We start from the raw sequence: 15,965 nt of genomic DNA, 5'->3' as shown, positions 1-15,965 counted from the left end.
GAGGCTGGGGCCGCAGCCCCGGGAGCCTCTTTCCCCTTTCCGCGCGCAGCCATTCACCTTAGATCACTGGGCTGCAGTAAATCCACCCATTCCCCGTGGTCTTCCCGGTGCAGTCGGGCGCCCCAGCGCGCACGGATGTATGCGCCTGTATGGACATGTAAATAAATAAATCCTCCCCTCTGCTTGCTCGAAAGCCCCGATTTGCATCGCGATTGGTAGCGAGTCAACTTTTGCTGCAAATCCGCTCGCGCTCCCGAGTTTTGCGGTCTGTTTTCTTGGCTCGGCAGCCAAAGGCTGCCAAACATACGGCGCTCTGCTTTTACATTAAAATTTCAGCGTGTAGGCAACTATTTACATTCTCGGCTTTACGGACGCCTGTGTATATAAAAACCATCGAACATGCTGTCCGTGGGTGCATTTGTGAAAAAGCAGGGATCGATCTGCTGTTATTGCAGAGAGGGCTCACGTCATGGACACACACACACACACACACACACACACACACACCACGCCTCCCCCCCCCCCATCTATTGTTTCATAAAGGTCTCTTTCTGATGCCTCTTGGATTTAGAACGCGAGGCTGTGTTTTGTTCGGGGCTTTTCCCGTGGTTGTGTTTTTTAACTGGTTCGTAGCTGTTGCTGTTTCCCCTGCCCTGGCCTATCAAATGATTTCCTGCCACACAGCGCTGTCGCCTTCCGTCTTGCAGCCCGGCTCGGTGGAGCACGCTTGCATGTCTAAACCAATGCAAACCACGATTTCCGTATGGCCGGTGGGGTTTCCTTGCGAGAAAAGGTGGCCCTGGGATCAGGAGGAGGAGGAGGAGGGAAATAAACGGAGCCAAGTCCACAAACAAACAAAATCTTCCTCTTCGGTTCCCCTAAAATAGGGTTGATTCGGTTTGGTGGTCTTTCAGATAAGAAGAGGAAGCGTATGTCAGCAACAAGGATGAAAGGAGATCCTGGGAGGTGTTCTTCCTTGCGAAAGGTAAAAGCAATACAAAGAGCAAACCAGTTGCTGAAAGGAGCGGCGGCGGAGGAGAGAGACTCACCCTGTGAAATATTCCCTGAGCGGCAGCCTCAGCTAAACAACAGCCTCAACCAAGGCCGCCAAGGTCAAATCCAGCCGGTTAAGAAGGGGGGAGGGGCGGGAGGGATGCAAAGCTGGCTCGCTCGCTCGCTGGGGAGGAAGGCATTGCTTCTTCAACGGTGCATGGTTCTGTTTAGGCGGAGAGCAAAACAGAACAACCTCTGCCTGGCGAAAGGCTTTTTCTCCCAACAAATTTAACAGCTGCTGCCTCTTTGGCTGGAAATCTTCCGTGCGCTCTGCTCGCCCGTGCAATTTGGGGCGCATGCTCAAGGCCACTTCATGCGGATTAGGTACCTTTTAAACACCCTGTTTTGCTGAAACAGGACGGCCAGAGAGTGGATCCTGCCCTGCACTGCACGCGCGCGCACACATGCACACCCACCCTTAGGTGAATACTTAGTATTGAAGTGATGTTTTAAACCCAATTAAGCTACATGCTTCGCGCTAATCTACAACGGCGCTTCCTCCCTCCCGTTCAAACCGCCCCCCCCCGATGCTCAATCGTAGTCAGTAAACCCAGATGAGAATCTCCACTTTATTCGTAGGCTTTCCGTGGGGAGGAGGGTGGGGGAAGGAAATGACTGTTTTAACCCCTCTGGTTGTTAAAAGGAGATAAGGAGTAAGTAATCCACCTCCAGTGGTTTGCCTATATACATCACTGATGACGCGGAGCAGGAAACCAAGGTTGGTAGTCCCAGGCTGTTTAGCTGGAACTATAAACAGGACACCCTTATAGAGACATCTGAAGTACATTTGTTGGAGGGGGCAGGCAGTGCTGAAAGAGTCAGTTGGCTTGTAAATGTGGCCAGAAGTCCGCAAGCCAGTGAAGAGCCTTAAAAAAGAAAGTATACCCACAAGGAATGGAGGAGAGACAACTTGGCTTCCTTGCTAGCCTGCAGACATTTCCATTTATTTATTTCTTAAGCCATCCCCAGGGAATGCACTGCTGCTGCAATTCAGTGGCACAAGAGTTAAGTCTTCAGACCTTTGCCTCAATGGAGAGAGCCAAAGGCCCAGACCTTTGACCTGCCCTGGGACCCTCAGTTCCTTGGCCCTGAGCCCTTGGTCGAAGAACATGGGGCAGTGAGATGGCCCAAGTGACCTCCCCAACTTGAGACCATGGATGGGCTCCTTGCTTTTGAGCTGAAGATACTTAAACTACTAACTAAACCAGCTGCTTAGGAAATGCAAGACTCTCTTCTCCCACCCAGCCCATACTGGACAGCAGACCAGCTAGCCAAATGAAAAAGCTGGTTGCAAACTGATTTGGTGCAGGAGACCTAAAGCTCAGTGGAAAGTTTCCTGAAATACCTAGAAAAGATTGGCCCAAACAGAAATTTCCTGATGATTTTGGAAGGTACAGTCCCACTACCAACAGGCACACGCTCCACCTCATGTGACTGATGCACAACAGTTTCTTCTCGCAATATATCTGTTTGAGTTTTAAATTGTGAGTTAACATTCAGTAAAAAGTTAATATAGTCTGCTGAAAGAAGGTGCCTATTTGTTGAGGACCCAGTCATATATCGAGTGTGTTCAGTATTTAAGAACATAATAAGAGCCTGCAGGATCAGGCCAGTGGTCCATCTAGTTCCGCATCCTGTTCTCCTAGTGCGTGTGGGAAAAGGACAAGAACACAAAGGCACTCTCTCTTCCTGTGATTTCCAGCAACTGGTATTCAGAAGCATTACTGCCTGACAGGGAGGCTGAAGCACAGCCATGATAGCTAGTAGCTATGGATAGCCTTCTCTTCCATGAATCTGTCCAAATTCGTAGTTCTGTTAACCTGAATGGTGTTAAAGGAACAGATTCAAGTAGTCCGAAGTAACTGGGCTGTGTATGTGCCTTTAACAGCTGTGAAAAATCCCTCCATCTCAACCCGCTTCTGCTCTTCCCTTCTCCCTGCCTGAGTGATCCGTGGTAAGCCCCAAGTGGCTGACGTTGCCATCAACAAACCACTAAACCAAGTGATGTTAACGATCTACAAGTGACTTGGGGCCACTTCTCCCAAGTCTTATTTACTAACTGCACAATGACATGGGCGACAAGCAGATTTTGAAGGTCTGGCCACTCCAGACCTTCCTTGGGAATAAGGCCCACGGAGCTTCAAGGGCTCAATCACCGCAGCCACTCCAAAGGGATGTGCTTCATATAGGGCTGTAACGGTGGTCGTCAGCGTCGCTCGCACTGTTAGACACATTCCCATCAGACAGGCCGGTTTAAGTGATTTCAAGAGCCCTCTTTCCCTCGGCAGAGCCCATTGTCTGCACAGCGAGGCCTATTTCCGAGACAGTGGCTTGAAGAACTCAGCCTCTGATTCTGCAAAGCCTTCCCTTAGCCCCGTTGGGCTGCAGTTTCTTTGTCGCGCACTCTAAAGAATGGCTCTTCTCTTGCCAGGGTCCCACAGAAGGGAGCTGTATGGGCTGAATGTAAGCATTGTTCGTGACGCTTCTGTGTGGGAGAATACAACAACCTCTCTATTTTAAAGAGCCAAGAGGGGAGAAACGGCTGGTGCAAGGGGGCTTCTTCTTCGAAGCGTAGCTCTAGGAGCAGAGAGGGGGACAGGGATGGCTTGGGGGGAGGGGCTGCTCTCCGCCTAATCAGCGGTCACAAAATAACAGGCTTCCTGCCCGCAGCAAAAGGCCAGTCGGGAATGCGAGGAGGGGTTGGGAGAATGCAGGCAAAGAGACCCTGAAAGCTTTAGTTAAGGAGACGCAGCATAAATGAAGCTGGGACTGTCATCTAGCAGCACCAGCTCCCGGAACAAATAAAGACACACAGGAGGCTGTGGACCCAGGATATCCTGTGCTCAGAATATATGATCTACACACAGCGGGGAAAGAAGGAGGAAGACCAGTTGTGTACTGTCTTCCTGCCCTCCCAGCTCTGTATCAGGGACTTTCTAACGTCATTACGAAGTCAAACACGTCAAGCACTTGCACTTGTAGTATCTGAATGCTTTTTATTATTATCCTCTTCATCACCATAACTTATTTATGTATTAATTTCAGTATCTCAAAAGAGGTACTTATCCTGAGATTTTCATATTATGAAAATATATTACCTTTTAATTAATTACTTGATGAAAAGGCATATAAAATTATTAAGCCAACTGACATTCCGAACTTTAACTCTCTACTTTCTTGCAATATTTAACCTTTTCACACCAAATCACTCAATTTCTTCCTCTTCCTCTCTTGCTCAGGTTGCAACACTGACTGTGTTTATTTGGAATTTCCTTCGGAGTTTTGTCTTTGTTTTAAGCCAGGCATGGCCAAACTTGGCCCTCCAGCTGTTTTGAGACTGCAACTCCCATCATCCTTAACTAACAGGACCAGTAGTCAGGGGTGGTGGGAATTGTAGTCCCAAAACAGCTGGAGGGCCAAGTTTGGCCATGCCTGGTTTTAAGCCCTATCCAGTTAAGCCTCCTGGATTGTTTCAACCCAGCTGTGGTTTCAAGCAAATGCTGCTGTTTTCATGGACATCACTTAAGAGATCCTCTAAAGTAGAGGTTTTCAACCTTTTTGAGTCCATGGCTCCCTTAACCAACTACCGGGTGTTCTTTCTGCGACACCCTTGTGGGGCTCAGGAGCCCAGTTAAGTCATCCCTTGCCTGCAGAGTTGGCAGCCTCTCATCCTTTTTCAAACACCCTCTCTTGTGCAGTGTTCGTTCCCTCAGCCTCCTCTCCCCTCTCCTTGGGAGTCCTCTGGTCTCTGACCTGCCCCCCCCCCCGCCCAAATAGAGGTGTCTCCTCACACTGCCCCAAACGGGCCTGGGACCTGTCTGTCCATTCTCAACAGCAAGGGCTGGTGGACTGGCTGACTGGGCTCCCTCACCCGCTTGCTTGCTTACTCTGAGGCTGCATCAACTCCTGGCAACCAGCACCCACAGGCCAGCCCCAGAGGCACAATTTGCCTGCAGAGTTTGCAGCCAGGGCTGCTGCAACAAACAGCTATGCAAGAGATGCAAGAGGGCATCAGAGTAGGGAGGAAGGAAAGAGAGACAGAGGCCAATGTTGCGCGCAGCATGCTTGACCATCATTCAAGGCACCCCAGATTGCCATGGCACACTGGTTGAAAACCACTGCTCTAAAGGAATTGTGACTAGGTTCTGAGTGGAGACTGAATTAGCAGTTTGGGGATGGAGCAGCAGACATGCTTCCAGTCACAGTCTTACCTTCTGAACCTTACAGGGTTGTCATATGTCCTCTTTCTCCAGGACACATCCTCTTTTTCATGGGTATGCAGAATGAGAGCCATCATAGCGATCTATAATTAATGGTAGAAGTTGGCAAATGTGCCCTCTTTTTTGCTCTTCAAAATATGGCAACAGCATTGCTGTTGTAAGGAAGAATTCCTACAAAGAGCATATGAGGTTCCTGGTCTGTAGCACTTCAGCCTGCATTTGAAAGATCTCATGGCTGAATGACTCTCCCCCACCCCAAATCTGTAGAAATGAAACTAGTTTATGATGGAAGTTAGGCCACAACTCATTTCTCTAATGTCTAATTTTCTGTGTCCAGGAGTTTTTGATACTGATGACCATTTAGTGAGGGGATTCCCTCGCTACATTAATACAGACTGTAGGAAGAGTGTAATCACCTAACCTCACCTGCTACTTTGTGAACTAGACCTCCAGTCTCCTTAACTTCCATAGGCCTTAGATTTGCTACCTTCATTAGTTTTCAGACTAAGTGTTCTATGCAATTTGTTGGTGGATCTGCATCAAAGTTTTTTCTCTTTTATACTCTCTGTTGTGGGCTTAGATCCCTACACTCATTTCCTCAGAAATTCATTTTTTTAAAAAGTGTTTCTGATGTGAAGCAATGTCATCTTGCTCCAGGGGCCCTATGGAGGGAAAGGTGATTTCAGATGAGGGCTTAATGTTGTGAACAGGCCATTCAGATGTAGCAAATAGGTCCTTAACAAGAGGGGAAGGGGGGGCAGCAGAGTGGTGGAACATCGAAGGTCCTAGGTTCAATCCTTGGCATTTCCAGGTAGGGCTAGGAATGTCTCCTGACTGAAGCCCTAGAGAGTCACGGCCAGCCAGTGTAGACAGTATATGGAACAATGGTCTGGTAGCTTCCTATATTCCCACAGGAATGGTCAGTGTGGTGTGGCAATGCCCTGCCATCCTCCTCAATGGGTGTTGCTGCTGCCTACAGGGATGGAGCAGAGCTGAGCAATAGTGAGGCCGTGGTTATGTGAGTGCACCAGGTTGGCCGTGCCAGGTTGGCCGTGCCAGTTTCTCTTGTGCAGCCACAGCCTTGCTTCTGCCTTGCCCTAAACCCTCTTGGTATATAAGCATGGCGGCAGCGCCACCCACACCAGCCACTTCTGCTATTTTAACTCCAGTCTCATCCACGTCATACATTCAAAGGATATTTAAAGCACCCTGGTTTTCCCACAAAGACTCCTGGGAATTGTAGTTTAAGGGTGCTGGGAAGTATAATGGTGTGAGAGATAAATCACAGTTTCCAGGGCTCTTTGGGGAAAGCCATGTGCTGGATGTGACCTCACTAGGTTTTTTTCTTGGACAGGGTAAATCCGGATTAAATGGGGAAAGATACAGGCGGGACCAACGACCATATATCGACACTGTCATGAAACCTGTGTGTACAGCAGCACCTAAACACCTTAAATCCATATTCTGTCCTGAAACTGAGTTTCTCGGCGCCATGACTTGAAAATAAGAGTCGGGTTCATTTCAGTAGGACTGACTTCCAAATCGTGGTGCTTCAGGTATGGGCTCTTTTATGTCAAAGTAAATTCCAAATAAGTTAGACTTTTATTTGGAGGTTGTGGGAGACGGCATGTCAGCCTTTGCTCCGGGTCCGGGTCCTGCGGGATTTTGGGGAGGCATTCACAGCCCGTGGAGATCTCCGCCGCCCCCCCCCTCCATCCCGCCAGGAAATTTCTCTTTTGGCAAACAAGACCCGGGGCGAGCTTTCCCCTCCCCCAGCGCAGGCGGCGGTGAAGCACTAAGAGCCTCCGGCCTCCTCCCACCCTCTCCCTCGGAGGGGCCGACGCACAAAGGGCCGCTTGAAGGCAGGATCCAGCGCCGATTAGCTCTGGGGGCAGCCACGTCAAGGCCCATTGGCGCGCCGCGCCTCCGGGGAAGGCCGCGCTCGAGGAGAGGAGACCCCGGCCTCTGCTCGCGGTCGAGGTGCTCTGGATGTGCGCGACGCCCCCGAGGCTGCAGTTCGGCCTCGGCCCCTTCTGATCTGCAGCCTCCTTCCTTCCCTTCCTCCGGCAAATCGCGGCGCAGCGAAAGGAAACACGCTGCTCCCTCTGTGCAAAATGCGGACCATGTGTGCGCGAACCGTTCGCTGGGAGGCCAAGGGTGGGGTGGGGGTGGGGAGGAAGACAGCTCCGACCCACACAGCCCAGTGAAGCCGAGGTCCCTGGGTAACTGGAGCGACTTTTACTGGTGCCCCGTCGTATGTAGAGTAGGGAATCACACTTAGATTCCCGTTGGAATCAGACGCATTTCCTCGCCTCGTTTGTGTCTCTGGGCGCAGCATCCAGCCGGTTCGGCTTCGGTCCAAGGACATCAAGCGAGGCGGGTAGGGCAGTGTGTGTGTGTGTGTGTGTGTGTGTGTGTCCCAAATTAGGAGGGCACTGCTTTTCTTTGCCCTATTGAAACCACCGTGAAGCCTCCACACTCAGGACAAACCCACAGTTAGAAACCCTCTGCAAAAGAGCACACATTGGCGAAGATTTCCTCCGTAAGAACATTAAATCGGCATTTAGTGCCCTCTTGGAAAAAATGAATAAATGGGAAAGCCCTGGGCCTCAAGGGTAAGGTTGCAGTCCTAGTCAAGATCAGACTACACGTCTCATTTGACAGCCCCAGATTAAGGCTCCTCTCCAAAAGGGTTTTGCAGGGTTTTGGTTGTTGTTTTTTGCAGGGAGTCTATTAGACCGTTAATCAAGTCATATAGTATTGTGCATACTATGATTTACGATTCACAAATCACTTAGGTCGAAATAACAGATATGTTCTGATTTGCCTTTCACACTTAAACGTATATTTGGAGAAGCTCCCTGTTTCTCACAGAACTAACTCCCAAATACTGTGTTTAGGATTGGGATATGTTCAGACTCTATCCTGAGCACTCTTACTTGGAAGCAAGTCCCACAGAAAGAGATCCAAGTCAAGGATATGCTGTGTAAAAGCCCAATTCTTACTACGATCTTTAGGCCCCCTTGCTTGGACGTTCTTCTCCATTGAACTCAATAGGATTTACAAGTGATCGGAGCACTCTAAAAAAAGGCAGACAATACTGATTAAATCCAAGGTTTTGCATTTAGCTACACCATGGACCAGGCAGGAGGTGACTATTTTACAGCCCAGTGCTCGGATTTTACTCGCTTGCGGGGTTCCTTTCTCCTCTTCTATCACGGGCTAATTCTTGTTTTGTTTTTGGAACCGAGAGGAAATGCCTCTTAGACAGACGGCCTCCTCCGGCTCCCTTCCTTCTTGGGTTAGATGGAAAAGGTGGGGGAGGTCTGCAGCTGACAAATATTATCCCTCCTTGCCATCGATCGGAGAGTGTACAGATGTGAGATCTTGAGGCCGGCTGCAAAGCGGCTGCTCCGCCGTTGTCTCCTCGCTCTCTCGCTCTCCCCCTCAGAGGCTTCGGCTTGTCCTCCTCCCCTCCCTCCCTCCCTCCCTCCCTCCTCGCCCTCCCTCCCTCCCGCCTTCCCTCCATCCATCCCCGCTTTGTTCTCCTCCCCTTTCCCTCTCTTTAAATAGATTTCAAGGCGCTGCCCGCCCGAGAGCAGCTGTTGAGCTCTCCAGAGGGAAAGCGAGCGCTCGCTTCCCTGTCAATAGCCTCCCCGCTTCTCCGATTTCCAAACAGAAAACAATCCTCGGCGAGCTGAACCTGCGGGGAGGAGTTAACCCCAGAAAGCTGGGGAGGCCGCCTGCCCGACCAGCCATCCCTCTCTGGAGCTAACAGAGATCTCTAAGAGATCTCTTTCCCCCTCCCCAGCTCCTCAAGCCCCTTCCTTTGCATCAGCCCGCAACACCAGCCTCGCCGCCTAGCCTGACTTCTCTCGAAAGCAGCCGAAGAAAGGCAGCGGGTGAATGGGCTGGTGGTACTCAGCAGCCCAAGGGTTAATCTGCCCGGGTGGGCTCCCGCTGCTTCTGACAGCCTCCCTCCCTCCCTCCCTGAGTCTCCAGCGGCCACTAACCTTGCTCAATGGCTTAGGGAACGATCCACCAGGCACGACTCTTGCCACCGCCATTCATTTCAGGGGGCTGTGCAGGGCGAACTCCCATGGAAATGAATGGCGCTTGCGCAGTAGGGTCGATCTCTCTCACACTCTCTCTCTCACACACACACAGTCGAAGTCCAGGGAACGTGCACTTGCAAGTTCAGCGCCGCAGGTTTTGTTAGGACTGTGTTCCGATAGCACCAGGTCGGGACCAGAAACAGACTTAAGGTGCCCCCGATTGCGCCTTTCTGAGTCCCGCGCGAAGTTGGAGAAGCGAGTCCTGCTGGTGGCCGAAATGCTCACACTTAGCGCATACCATGCGCCTTAGAGGGTTCAGAGCGATTCTCATGCCTGAGGGACAAGGAACCCGCCACCCTTCGGGTGCTGCTGAGCTACAACTCCCAGGACTCCTGACCATTGTTTGGGACTGATGTGAGCCGGAGTCCCATCAAGGTCTGGAGGGCCGCAGGTCCTCCACCATTCACATGACCTTACAACAACCCTGCATGACGGGTCACTGTTGTGATCACCCCCAGACTGCACAGAAAGTACTCGGGACGATGGGGAGGGGGTTGCCTAAGGCCACCGGCCACTAGCACAAGAATCCCTCTTTCTCTGCCTCCACTTAACTAAGCGACTTTCGTAGGCTGCCTGAGCGGGGTGTTTGAGGTCCGCCCGAAGCACAAGGCGCTGCCGCCTGCTAGGAAACTGGGCGTCCTCGTGAGGGGCATGGAGAAGGCACTGGCAGGGGGGACCTTGCTCGTAAAAGCTCAGGTCGCAGTAAACATTCCCTCCCTTTGTTTGTTTGCTTATGTGCCAGAGGATTTCTATTTTTTGCTCTTTTGCTACGCCCTTGTAATTAGAAATGTGTCATTTAAACGCGCTAAGCCCTTGAGCGCCAAGCTTCAATCATCCACAACCTTTTTTCGTGCGGGGGGGGGGAGTATTCCATTTCCAAGCCGGTCCCATTGTTCAGTGGGGCTGCCCGTGAGGTGGTTGCGGTTTGTGGGCTGACGCTCGACGAGCACGTTGCCCCATTCCAGCGATGCCAGCAGGCCTGACAGACAGGCTTCCTTCCAGACACGGGACCCGGACCAACCGGTTTGGGGAAGGGCGGCCTTGGGAAAGCGGCACGGGCTTCCCTTTCCAGTGGCTAGGGCCCCGTTCCGTGGGTGAGGCACTCAACTGCGCCTGTTCCCGGGTCGCGGCTGGGGGAAGCCAAGGTTAGCCAAGGCGTTCGTGCTTCGGCATTACGAAACCCAGCTCTGCAGGGGGCGAGTCAGACAGCCGGGCCGCGTGCGGGCTTCAGGCCGGGGCCAAGATCGTGTGATGTACGTGTGAAGCCCTTTCTCCTCCCCGCTCCCCGATTTGAGCTGAGTCAACATTCCGCGTGTTCCCTTTCGGAGCTGCGGAGCACGCGGCGGGCAGCGGACGGATTAAGCGCGATGAAAGCCTCTCTCTTCGCCCCACGGCGCTTTTAAAGCCTTTCCCCCCCCTTGTGGGGCGCATCGCGACGCGAGCCTCCGGCGGCGCCTTCGCGGGAGCTGCCAGGGGCGAAAACGTGGGGGGCTGCTGGTGGGCGGAAGGCAAGTGTCACCCGTCGAGATGTTCTGACAGATGCTCAGTGCTATGCCCTCCGCGCGCTGGCTGGCTGGCTGGCTGGGGAGGGAAGGAAGGCAGGCAGGCAGGCAGGAAGGAGAAAGCTAAGGGCAGATTAGCGAGCGAGCCGCTCCTTCCCTCCCTCCCTCCCTCCCTCCTTGGGTGTGCACGGGCAGGCGCCGCTGGTAGAAGCCGTCCATCAGCAACCAGTCCAACCTGCCAGTGATAATGTGCGATCAACACCAAATCACCCCCGCCAGGCACGATCCATCATCCCCTGCAATGCGAGGGGGGCTCGAAGCGGAGGCGTCTGCACAGATTGGGGGGAGGGTGGCGCGGGGGGGGGAGGAGGTAAGGAAGGAAGGAGGAGCGGAAGGCTGCAGCAGCAACGACGAGCACCGGCAGGGTGGTTGCAGCCGGGCTCATCGGCTGGCTGCCTTGGCTGAGATACCGAGCTGCGATGTGCTCCTGGGGCCGCAGCCAACGCTCCGGCCGTCCCGCCTTCTGCTGCGGTCTCCCCAGGGAGAGTCCCCAACCTCCCCCGCCCCGCCTCGTTAGGAATAAAGAGGACATTGACTAAGAAGCCAGGATGCGCTCGCGCTGGCTCAAGAAAGACACCCTCCCCCAGCCGCCAGATAGGTTTATTCGGAAGTCAGTCCCGCTGTGTAGAAAGGGGATTGCTCCCAGGTAAGCGCGCACACGGCGGCAGCATCTTTATCCCTGCAAGGATTGGGGCTGCCCGGGTGCTAAAGCCCGGAGTGACACGGCGGCACTTTCTGGTTAAAAAATAAAAAGGTAGCGAGGCTGGCGCTGCACTAAAGGGGCGAAGCGGCTCCTCCACAGTTTCCCCGCCGCTACTTGTGAAATCCACAAGCCCTAAAAGCCTCCTCGAGCTCCCTGCTCCGAGGTGACTGCTCCCTCCACCCGCTAACAAGCGCCTCAAGTGCTTTTGCGCGACGCGCTCGACAAACGCCGGCTAATCCCCCTGCGAAGCTAGGCCGGATGGATCGAGGCTGCCACCTTCGGCGCGCTCTGAAACCTCGGGAGTGTCGCGGCTGTTGTCTGCTAGAGCAGCGCCGCGAGGCTGGAGGAGGTGGGGGGTGCGGAAAAAAGGAGGAGGAGGAGGTGGGGGTGGGGAAGTAAGGAAGCGGCTGGGAACCCGGCCAAGCGCCACCCGCTGAGCGTCTCCGGGCCCGGCTTCGCCCGGGCTGCTCTCCGCAGCCGGCGTCTCCTTCTCCGCGGAGATCGGGGTCCGCTTAGGGGAGGCGAGGGCAGGCTCGGCTGCTCCACCTTGGCGCTTGTGTGCCTCGGGGGTGGGAGGAGGCGGGCTGCCGGAGCGGGAGCGAAACCACAGCGCACCTGGACTTGGCTCGGCTGTGGAGGAGGAGGAGGCACATCGCGAAGCCGTCGCCGCCGCCACCGCCTCCACCACTGCCGGCTCCTCCTCCTCCTCCTCCTCGGGGGCGCCGTAGTACCTCTGGCTGCGGTGGCAGGAGGAGCGCAGAGCTCGCTCGCCTTGTCTCGCTGCCGATCGGGCGCTCCTTGGCGCTGTCACCCTCTTGACCCAGATAAGAGCGAGGCAAGGCCACACGGCTCTCTAGCTTCGGCTCCCCTGCTGTTACACCTCCTCACACCCCTTCCTTCCTTCCTTCCTTCTTTCCCTTCCACCCGTCTCAGCCGCCAGCCCGCCTCTAGGGCGAGCTTCTCCGGCTTCCTTCCTCTGCAAAAGCTTGGCCTGTTCCCTTCCCTCCCTGCGCTGGGGGCCGCGGGCTGGCTCTTCCGACTCCCCCCGGGCGGGGGGCTCCCTGAGCGGGCAAGGCAGCGGGATCAGGGCCGGAGAGGTGAAGGATCCTCGGGTGCACGCATCTGAGTTTGGCACCTTCCTGGAATCCGCGACAAGAGACTTAGAGGGTGACAACTCTACACACCCTCAGAGGCACTCTTTATCATCTTTTTTTTTTAATTTGACCTATTACGAGTCTTGTTTCACGCAGCCACGTCTCCCATTCCCCTCTTGAGGTGGGGAAAAAGAGGGTGAAGAAGAAAGGAAGGCAGGACTGGTGAGATCTTGGCTGCATGAAATCTCCACTCCCACCCCTCACCCACACAGCCACTGCCCTATCTTGCCCTTCCGACAGAACTGTCTGCGAAAATGCGCTCAGGCTTTGTCTCAGTGCCCTTTCTCATTTGCTCCTTATCTTGCACGTTTTCCGATTCAATATTCTTGATTTAGAGACTGTTCCAGTCCGGGACATTGAAAACAGATCCTTCTATTTTATTCTCAATCCAGTTAATGCCTCCCGTACTTAAGAAACAGCCTGTCGTTTCTCTCCCCGCTCCTGCGACTCCATCCCTCCCCATTTTATTTACTTTTGATAAGGGAGGGGGGAGTCAACTGCAGACTAACAATTGGTCCCCGTCCCCCACGCATTCTTCCGTCTCCCAGGGAGTCCTAAGTTACCTTCGGATCCTGTTGTTGCCTGCTAAAGCCGCACGACCCAAGATAACCCCACTCCAGGACCGTTTGCAGAGGATGTCTAGGGTAATCGCTGTACATATTTTATGATGCGAGATAAAAGGGACCTCGACAGGGATAATACTTCTTACTAGTGAGCGCAGGGAAAGGTGGCGACGGAGCATAGGAGGCGACGCCCACTTTGCCTCTTGCTAAAGAGCAGATTAGTGTGGTGGGTAGCCCCTCGCATATTTCAATCTGACTGGGGCTGGGGTGGGTGGAGAGAGAGAGAGAGAGAGGTGGAAGGAACTAAATGCATAAAATCGCAGCATAACTCACGCTGTCCCTCTCCCCGGAAGCGCGCTCTTCGCACTGCTCTTCACGCGATGCGTCACGTAACCTAGCTAACTGAAAGCCTTAAATCCCAGCTCGTCCGAGTAATTGGGCTGTGGATCGGGCTGGCTGCTAATCCCACGTGCATCGCGTTCAGAGCCAGGATCATCCCCCCAGTGATGACTACGGAATGTCCACTGGGTGGGGGGCAAAAACTAAGAACGTTTAAGTCCTCTATGGATTGGGGCACACCTGGGAAACAAAAATTGTATTCATTTTTAAGAGACTAGGGTCTGATTCAAATAAACTAACTTGTACATCACTCCATGGTTAATCTAGCCTACATGCCGAAAGGTATTGCGATTTGGTTTTTTGTTCAGTTTACCATATTTATATAAGCCACCCTGTAGGTTTATCCTCTGAGTGGCTCACATGATACGAAAGTGGTCTCTAGTATTTGAATGGTGATGGTTCATTCCACAGAGGCAAATCCTCATTTTGCCTTACTGTCATCAAGCAATGAACATGCTTGTGTGAACTTATCCTTACTTTCATGTAACATGATTAGAATCAGAGAGCCAATATTCCTAATTAACAGCACGAGCTCTTCCTCCAAACCTATTTGGATAATGGCTGTTGTATAATTTAAGTGAAAATTAGACTTAATTTTGAATCAGGGCTCAACCTGGGAATGCTTTCAGCACCAAGGTTCACAGTAACGCACATACACACAAGCTCCCACCAGCCAGCCTCTGCAGACTTCACCTCTAAGCTTGTACAGAATGCATTTAACCAAAACCACTCCAGGATCAAAGGTTATTGTGTGTGTGTGTGTGTGTGTGTGTAATATCCTTGGCATTCTTCATTTTATGACAGAGATTTGAGAGAAAGTGCACATATCAGCATCTTAGCATGGTTGATGATGTTCCTGGCTTAAAGAGGACCAAAGTTATATTAGAAAACATGCTGAAGATGGAAGTTCACAAGGTGCTCACAAGCTTCTTCAAGAAATCACTCAGAGGCATTAGTGCAAGTATTGGCTCTGCCCTTGGCACACACAGAGATCAGGGAATTTGCATGATTAATGATCAAATTCTGGAGTGTAACAGACAGTGACATACTTCCATTGAGTTGAGAACAAAAGTACTGAGTTGAACCTGGCATCGTTCTGACAGCGGCAGTCCTGCTCACAAGCAATGTGTTCCACGGTTCCTACAACTTTGCTTTAACTTAGTTGTGGCTGGGGCTCAGACATGTTGGCAAAGACTACCATGTATTTTGTTCCTACAATATATCCACAAGCAAACTATAAATTAGAAATAAAAGTAACAGTTGGCAGAAATAAATATAGTCAAAACCAGATGGATCTTTCTATTGCACCTACTATTTCCAGATGCCTAAACTGGTTAGGAAGCTGCACTTCCTGTTTAGAAATGACCAAAGGCATAATGTCTGGCCTGTCTCTACCACTCTCTCTCCCCTTATCTGTTTTGTCTCATGCACTGGGCTTGGTTCCCCTCTGTTTGCTTTGTGATGCTGTCCAATTTTGCTTTTCCCCCTCCATGGATCACGTCTCTAAGGCAGCATGAGGGCTCACATACAGTATGCTTCCCATCAGCAACACACAATACAACCGTACAAAAGACACTGCTGAAATGGGATTACATGAGCAAAGAAGTGGCCTAGTGTTTGGAGCCAACACAGAACTGAATCACTTCTTATCTTTGGATCTCTGCTACTACAGTGTCTTGGTCAAGAAAAAACCTTGCCAGGAAACCATAAACTCTGTGTTCCTGCTAACGGCAATTCATGTACCACAGAGTAGGCATGCCCAAAACTGTGGCCTTTAGATAGTTATGCTTCATTTCATTTGTTATCACATTTTTAAGCATCAGCCCTACAACACCCCCATTGCCCTTAGATCAGGGCAACCTCTCAGACCAAATGGGCTGCAAGAGTACTTCAACACAGAACCTGCAGGCTGCAACCTGCCATGTTGTTCAGGGGGTGGGAAGCAAGGCTAAAATTGGATGCCCCCTCAGCCCTCATGCTGCCTGCCCAAAGCCAGATGAGTGAGGCACCAGGCTTTAGGAAGGAGTGTGAAGCTCTGACAGGGTCCTAGAGCCCTCACACCTTCTTCCCAAAGCTGGGAACCAGGCTTTGTGAAGGAGGCAGGAGGACTCTGAGTATAGGACACTGTTAGGGCTCTAATACATCCTTCTCAAAGCCCAGCACCTCACTTTGGGAAGGCAGCAAAAGGGCTGGGGG

At 52.3% G+C, this 15,965-nt stretch overlaps 1 long non-coding RNA gene across 2 annotated transcripts in view; it reads left to right on the top strand.

The window, feature by feature from the left end:
• The window catches only part of LOC310676932, a 54,410-nt gene extending 47,395 nt beyond the window's left edge, over window positions 1-7,015 (top strand). The window contains exons 3-4 of one of the 2 annotated variants that reach the window (XR_014510803.1): window positions 915-985; window positions 6,628-7,015. This is a non-coding gene — a long non-coding RNA (uncharacterized lncRNA). Of the gene's footprint in view, window positions 1-914; window positions 4,206-6,627 lie in introns of those variants that run through there. The other variant, XR_014510804.1, reaches the window with a different exon arrangement.
• Window positions 7,016-15,965: the final 8,950 nt, after the last annotated feature.

This window comes from Podarcis tiliguerta (assembly GCF_965153285.1).
Source record: "Podarcis tiliguerta genome assembly, chromosome: 4".
Classification (NCBI taxonomy): domain Eukaryota; kingdom Metazoa; phylum Chordata; class Lepidosauria; order Squamata; family Lacertidae; genus Podarcis; species Podarcis tiliguerta.
The sequence above is the reverse complement of the archived record's forward strand: the minus strand, read 5'-3'. Positions and strand labels throughout refer to the sequence as shown.